Raw genomic sequence first — 8,060 nt, forward strand, 5'->3', positions numbered from 1 at the left:
GTGGCTTCGTCCAGGCCATAAACAATCCCAGCCAATCAACAACACTGAGCACAGGAGCACGGAAGGGTGTAATTTGATTGACAGTTGAGCATTCCACTAATGAGTGATGGGAGGGTGAATGAGCAAAATTGGCTTGTTCCTGTTTAGCAAATTAAGATCAGTATGTTCCCATAGCTTGTTTCCAAAACAGGCTACTGATTATGGAGTCCTTACATGGAAATGTTTTCGAGTTCCCATCATGATGAAGGTAAAGTATTTGTGAGGATGAAATCCTATTGTTTCAATGAAACACACTGTCCACCCAGTATGGTGAGGAGACACACACTATCTTAACTGGAATGGGTGTTTAGTGCATAACCCTAAATACAAATTAGGTCTACAGATAGCACATTAGGACAAGGAGAGCTCAGTGGTAAGTAGTTGTGAAGACCACAACTGAAGTACACTTTTTTTTTAAGTCTGCCATTCTGTTTCACAAAAGGTTGTTGATATTTCTATAGCTCAACAGCCAAACAAATTACACCCCACCCTTCCGTGCTCCTGAAGCTCCGTGTTGATTGGCTGGGATTGTTTATGACTCGGTCCGAGACACTATGTTTGTTTCCATTTACAGAGGCAGGACTGTGTGCGAACAGCGGAGGTTTTCTTAGCACAAACACTGAAAGCTAGACAACTAAGGAGCAATTTGCTGAAGTTGATAAAAAGTGTGTGGGATTAGAATCGCGGACTGAACCTTTAATGTGGGTTGACCCAGGATTTGTTTCTGCAGTCAAGGTCATGGCTTTATGTTGTTCTGTATTGACAACCTATCACATGGTGTTTAATTTGCAGGTATTGTGAAAAAGAAATCTGCTCACTAGGCAGTTGTAAGACCTACCACTCATCACCTTGCACATACTCTGTGTGTCTACGGATAGTCCTGACACTGAAAAACATTCATGCATGAAATTAACAACACTTAATGTTGATTCACTTATTCACATGGAAGTCAAACACTGTGAAAACTGCACTGAAATCAATTACCAATTAAGTATTACACGACACAATTTACATATAACTGTAATCATAATAATAATAATTATAATAATAAATAATAATAAGAACAATAATAAGAAGAAGAAAAAGAAGAAGAAGAAGATGAATTTGCAAGAGTTTGCTATATATCAAATTATGTATGCAACCATAATAATCTGTCATGGGGTCACATAGAGGTCAAGATGCTGAATGAAACAATGTACTTTCCTGAACACCATTTAGACAAATCATGTTGCACCTGTCAGAGACGTAGGGTGGTGCCTTGATACTTTTAAATGTACTTTTTTAATCCTTCGAGGCAAATTAAGTCTATGCATATTCTGCTTCATAGATGTTCCACAAAAGAAATGTTAATGTTTCATGCATTCATTCTAACCTTTTTTTCCTGCTCAGCAGCTGCAGCTACTGATAGTGACCTTGTTACTATAAAGATAAACAATCACGAAACACTGACTTAACTGACATTATTCAATTCAATTCAATTCAATTTGATTTAAAAACAATTAAACTGTCTTAAGGAGCTTGACAGAGCCCAGGGCCTGAACCCCCCTGGAGAAAGCGCAAAGGTGACAGGGGCAAGGACAAACTCCCTGTTAACAGGAAGAAACCTTGAGCAGAGGCTCACCTCATAGGGGGGGGGGGGGAGACGTCAGCTCATGTCATATAAGAAAGTCCACATCAAGTATACAGTATAGTATATCATGCAACTCCCATAGTATTAAAAACGGAATTGTATCCCTATTGCATTATATAAAGCCCCCTAACCCCATTATGTCACAGAAAAGAACGCTTCCAAAGAGACATTGAGTTGTTTCGCATATGTACAGCACATTGACTTGAGTGGGTGGACATCTATGATGTCTGCATCTTGTGGACGTTAGTAAGAGCAGGAAACATCACTTACAGCACCTATACAGCAACATATCTACATTATGCACTTATTTTTGAGAATTCATACAGTAAATCCAGTCTCTTTTGGCTGCAACGATCACAACAAACCTTCCCAATATAATGGTGGGATCACAATTTTAGGAATTTAAACAATTACTGCAATTTTAACCGCGATGTCCCGCAGCAAATTCAGTCACTTTTGGCCCCAACAATCCCAAAAGACCCTCGGAAGTTCCTGGAGGGATTGCTTAGGGTGCTGAGCGGATAATTGCGTACATGATTTCAATTGAAAGACAAATTATTTAATGTCTGGCGTGTTCCAGATGTCATAGCATGTTACTCTTCTGTTGCCAATATCACACATTCAATCCCCTGCCTAAAGTCATAATCTCAGTTACTCTTTCAGGGCCATTTGGATTACATTGATGAATAAAATCTGCTGTTGTTCAACCTGTAATATGATCACATCCTTGTTTCTTTGATAATATACCAACAGATAATGTGAGAATCTGACAGAAACTCACTACAGCTGTGTGTGAATTCTAGTTATACAGCAGCCATTTTGAGATGTGGCTTAGGCAACAAACGCCATGAATCCGAATCACACTGTCACTCCTCAAGATATCCTGTGTTATGAATTTATGTGAACTGACTTAAATTAATCTTAAACTAAGCACTAGTGTCATTCAGTGGGAGGATGCATGCTGCATAAACAACAGTAAGCTAATCGCGTCTGTCATAATGTCAATCAGGCCAGTGTTCCATTGTAACTTGTTAATCTCTATGTAAGCATCACTAACACTTGCAAAGCCATCGAGAGCTGCTGAGCACCTTGAGATAACTACAAATATGCACCAATGCTGCCAGATTTCGGTGGTTTTGACACCAGTTTAGGTTCTTTTTTTCACCCTGGGAGGAAAAATAGTCTTCCGGGCAGGTTGCCCTAATTGAAAATTCAAGAAATAGGATGTTCTGATGGAGAAGATTTTAAATAATCAAACCTATCAAGCATAAGAAAATTGTTTTAAATGTAGATTTGTTGTTGAGAGAATCCTGTGATCTCTGACGCTGTTAATGTAAACTAAGATTGTTGCTATATGGGAGCCAACCAAAGCTGAGTGCTCACCACATACCTATGAACTCAAGGTTTTGAAGGAAGAAGGCTAAAATTCGCTTTTAGCTTGTTAGCTTCTGGTTTTCTAAACAAGACTTAACTTAATGTTGCTTTAAGTAGTATGGCTTGCCAGCCAGTGAAGATTAACTAAATAACAAAAAAACCTTGAAATAACCTTGATTCCACTAGCCAAACCTGTTAGCTTTCAGATTTAGCTTTCACCAGCGCATAGACCACTCTTGACTGTCCTGGAGTGTCTTGCAGTGATGCAGTGATGTGAAAGTCTTCATTTATTAAATATATAGGGTCAAAACAGTATATCTAATATTGAGCCAAGTCATTGCTGTCTTCCACTCTGGTGCAATTATTATACCCTTGCTGCCCTTACCAGTTTTTGAAAAGTTGCTGAATATATTCTGAATAAATCGTCTCCCAGATTACCTGGAGGGGATTCATATAGACACCATATTCTGTAAGCGCTCTTACAGATTTGATTCAAGATATTTGGTTAAGATAAAGGCTGGCCACTTGATAAATCAGTGCACTGGCGAGATTTTCCTCCACCCTCTTTAGGATATCTGCTGTGAAGACATTACATTAGCTCTTAATTCTTCGAAACTGGTGAATATGCACTCCATTGGCTATACGTGCAGATTGAGTCCTTGCAATCTCAAAAGTTAAAGAAGTAGTATGCCTTGTGAAGTTGTTGCTGTGAACTTGGATGCACATTTTTGTCCTGCAGCTGGAAATCAACTGTGGGCACTGAGAGGGGGCAAAGGGGGGCAAGGGGGGCAATGTTACCGGCACGAGCAGAGGGCTCTCAACATGACGCCCAGAGTGGATCCCTGTTACCCAGTGTGATGATGCTGATGAAACAGATGGTTTTGACTCTTTTGGGGCCTAAATTATCCCAAGACACACTAACAAAGATCACGTGAGTGTGTACGGGGGGTGGCTTTGAGGACAAGAAATTCTTGACCTCAGCAAACAGCAAACTTGTCATGCTATGCTATACAGAGTGTCTAGACCACAAGCAGACACTCTGCCAATATGAATAGGTATGCGGCATGCAAAAGTTTGGGCACTGCGGTAAACATTTCTGTTATTGTGACTAGCTAAGCGAGTGTAGTGAGATGGATTCGCCCTTTCCTGTTTCTCTCGTCATGGTATTTATTTAACTCCACCTAATCAATTATTTACCCTAATTAGTGGGCACTGCCTGGGTGTGGCTATAAAGGCCTCTGAGTTTGCTGCAGTAGCTGTGCTTGTGTACCACTTCCTCCTGAGCAGTGTGGTTTCTTATTTGTCCCTCTGTAGGTTTTTGCATCTAGTTAGTCACGTTGGATCTTAAACAATCCACTGTGCAATTACTTCCTCCTGTCTTGTAGCCTGGGGTTGCGGTGTTCTCCCTCTTCGCCAACATCAAGGCCTCTCCCTGTTTGCTCTGGTCTCAGGTATGCTCCGTTTGTACGGTTAAGCTGCCCTGGTCCTCCAACTTGTATCGATACTGAGCATTTCTGTTATGTTTTGAGGACTTCGCGTTAGAACTTTCTACTGACATAATTTTATGTGAGTGCTTTTTAATTATGATTCGTCTTCCACAGACGTGACTCGGCCTAATGGAGGGCTGCCACATGAACTGCCGTCTTTTCTTTGCAGGTTTGTTTTGGTTCCATTTTGGTGTTTTGTTTTCGCTATTTCGCTACATAGCCTAATGGCTTGTCTCTGTCTAGTTTACTTTGATCCTTAATTACCTACTACCTTCTCCCCTTTTTCGAGGGTTTGCCTCCGGCTGTCCGTTTCATATGGCCCAATGGCTTGTGTTTGTCTTGCTTAATTTGTTCTTCTGTTGCTTATTTTCTTTTTGTTTTTGTCTGTGTCAGTTTACTTTAGTGTAAAGGCAGAGTTGTGCCCAGTACATTGGCTGTTTGTTTCTGTGTTCTGTTTGTATGTGTAGTTTAGTTGCACTTCACACTGCAGGTATCCTCTGAGAGATGGAGACTGTCAACTTGCCGCTGGGCATTAGTGGCATCCTGTTATTGTGTTGTGTGCGTTTGCCCTATTGCTGGGCCGATTGGTGTTCTCATTTTTGGTTGTTTTAAGCAGGCACGGGGCTATCCTGGGGGGCTAGTGGCCTGGTGGTGGAGTCCTGTCAGTGCATGCTAAGAGCTCATCAAAAATACGGCATTGTTGCTGTGTCACTCTGGTCACTTTCTGTGTGTGGTGTGTGTGTGTGTGTGTGTGTGTGTGTGTGTGTGTCTTGTTCCTGCAAGGTTGGTGTGAGCCCTTGAGTACACCTCCAAGTTAGCCTGCCTCCCCCTAAGGTAAGCCCCTGTTCGCCCCTGCTTTTGTTTTCATTAGTTTTGAGTCGTTCCCATCCCTAGAGTGTTTGCCAGTAGTGGTATAACAGCGCTGGGCCCTGATTTCAAAAGTTACGGTAACAAATATTTTCTACTTTTGACTAACCCGTCTCAAGCCTCTGTAGGTCTGCCTCTTCCTTGGCAAGCATACTTATCATACTTATTCAAGTCTTCTCTAATAAACAGATGATTATGGGATCCACGACTCCCGTGTGGTGTGTTTAAACCTGTGTTTCAAAGGCTGCTGTGCCTAATTGGCCCTCTAGTTTAATATTCTCTAGGTGATATTTGCAGGGTGGGAATAGCATAGTCTGGCTGTATAGATAGAGCTGTGGGGATCCACCTTACAGCTCATGCTACACAAGTAAAAGATTACCTGATTTCCAAAAGTCAAAGTTAAAGTTGACATTTCTTTATCATTTCAAGCAAGATTAATTTTTTATTTCAATCTTTGAAATGATGTAGAACCAATCTTCCTGAAGGTCTTAAGCAGCCAAATGGGGGGTTTGTTGTGCCCTTTTTAGCAGTCCTACGAGCAGTTCTCTCAAAGTTTATCTCAGTCTTCCAGACCTCAACTTGACCTCCACTGTTCCTGTTTACTGGCATTTCTTAATTACATTACAAACTGAGGAAACGGCTCCTTGAAAATGCTTTGCCATCTTCTTCTAACCTTTTCCTGTTTTGTGTGTGTAACAGGGTCTAATATGCTTCCCTGAATTTCCCTCCCTTCATGGGTTAATTCTCTAGCACGGTCAAGGTGCAGATTATTGGTTCCCAAGTTTATTTAGTTACAATGTTTTGAACTAGGCGTGATAAAGTAGTTATCTCGGTGTTCTTCCTTTCCTCTGTCTCTTTCCATGGATGTATGAGACAGAGGTAGGTATACATCCTAAAAACACAGGCTAACAAGTTAACTAGCCTACATGTGTCTATATGGTATAACTTGTTTTGTACATAGTATTTTAAGTGGCTTGCCTGATTTATGTTGACAGGAGCTGAGCGACTGGCTAGTTTCTGTTTGAGTGATTTTATTTTCTTCTTTTACATGTATCAGGTGGGTCACGTTTTACACTTACGTATTTTATGCACGTGTTTGTGCGTGAGAGCTCTTTCCATGGATGTATGAGACAGAGGAGCTGAGCGACTGGCTAGTTTCTGTTTGAGTGATTTTATTTTCTTCTTTTACATGTATCAGAGAGCAATAAAACGTGCGAATACCAGGTCGGTGGCTGTGTTTTCCTTTAAACTACACAACGCAGAGTAAGACAGCGAGGGGAAGATTACCTCCGTTACATGTGCATGACTAAAAAAAAAAGAACAAAGTAATCTTGCTTAACATATAACTTGCTTAACTTTATGCCTTGTGGAGTTCAGTTCATCTTCCACTCACTTAACTATTCACAGTAACAGAAAGTTTGACTTAGGGTGCCCAAAATGTTTTAATAATTATTTTTTTTTTTTAACTATCCTATACAGAGAAGAAAAGAAACACGTCCATTGCTGCAATAACTTCTGGATAGAAAAGTTCTTGAACAATAAGTAAGCCCTTAACGCTGATGCAATGTATTTGTGTCCATTCTTCTAGATGGAATAAGGTTCATGTCAGTGCTGTAGAAAAGACTGAACGCTTGAGAAAGCAGATTTAGACTTATGGGTATGTAGGTGTGACGCTTATTAAAACATACAGTGCTGTTTTATCTTTTGGGAACATCTCAATGTTGTTTACTGAGTGGAAAGTAATCAGTATGTAGAGTTGCTCTATTACAGTATGATTGAATATTTATAGATGCAACCCCTAGATGTCACCAAAGCTTAAATGTTCACTCTACAACTCAATGCAATCAATACAATTTCACAGTTTAATCAAAAAAGCTTCCAGGCAATACGTGCGTTTACTCATTGTAAGGTTTGTTTATTCAGTCTCTCTCTCCCCTCTTTCACTCGCTCTCTCTCTCCCTCTCCACAATTGGGATTAACATTAAAAGCATGTAAATGATTGACAACACCACTCCACCCAAACTCTGTCATATTGTGAAGTGTTGTCAGAGGCAGACACCCATGCGTAATGCTCAATACAGAATAATGTTGACAGACAGTGTGAATTATGCAATGACATTTGGGGGAGTCAGCTTTTTTCCTACACAGTTCAAAAACTACACAATGTGTAAATGTGTGTTCCCCCGCCCAAACCCTTAGGGGACATCAGTCTCTGTCCAACTGAATTTTCTTTTCTCACTAAGACATGTCTTCCTGCTTCACTGGTGGTGAAAATATACAGGACTACCACGGTAACGTAAGGGTGTAATTTAGTGTCTGGTGAGGTAGTCAGTGACCGTAGGGCATTTCTATGCAATTGCGCAAGTATTTACTGAGCGTGACCCAACTACTTTCCCCTCCAGGAGTATGCATAGCTGTGGTGAGGCGGGTCAATATTTGATGCCAAAGCCAGGCACTCTGCAAGAACATAAACCACAATGGATTATGGGAGAACTGAGAACTCATTGTTGATCTTACTAAAGATGCACATTTCATGGATTTAGAGAGGTAAATGGGTTTCCTTGAGGCTGTGCTGTATCATAGGTGCATATGGTTCTCATTAGTTTGTTTGCTTTGTCTTTTGCACATGTCTTGACAAAGTCACGTGTTGTTGTGTTGATACC

General features: G+C 40.7%; 1 long non-coding RNA gene across 1 annotated transcript; it reads left to right on the forward strand.

Annotated features, from left to right (window-relative positions):
- The first annotated feature begins 6,253 nt into the window (after window positions 1-6,253).
- LOC116218225 lies at window positions 6,254-6,627 on the forward strand. The gene is made up of 3 exons (XR_004162755.1): window positions 6,254-6,276; window positions 6,393-6,454; window positions 6,596-6,627. It is a non-coding gene; the product is annotated as an uncharacterized LOC116218225 (long non-coding RNA).
- Window positions 6,628-8,060: the final 1,433 nt, after the last annotated feature.

This window comes from Clupea harengus, chromosome 21 (assembly GCF_900700415.2).
Source record: "Clupea harengus chromosome 21, Ch_v2.0.2, whole genome shotgun sequence".
Taxonomy (NCBI): Eukaryota; Metazoa; Chordata; class Actinopteri; order Clupeiformes; family Clupeidae; genus Clupea; species Clupea harengus.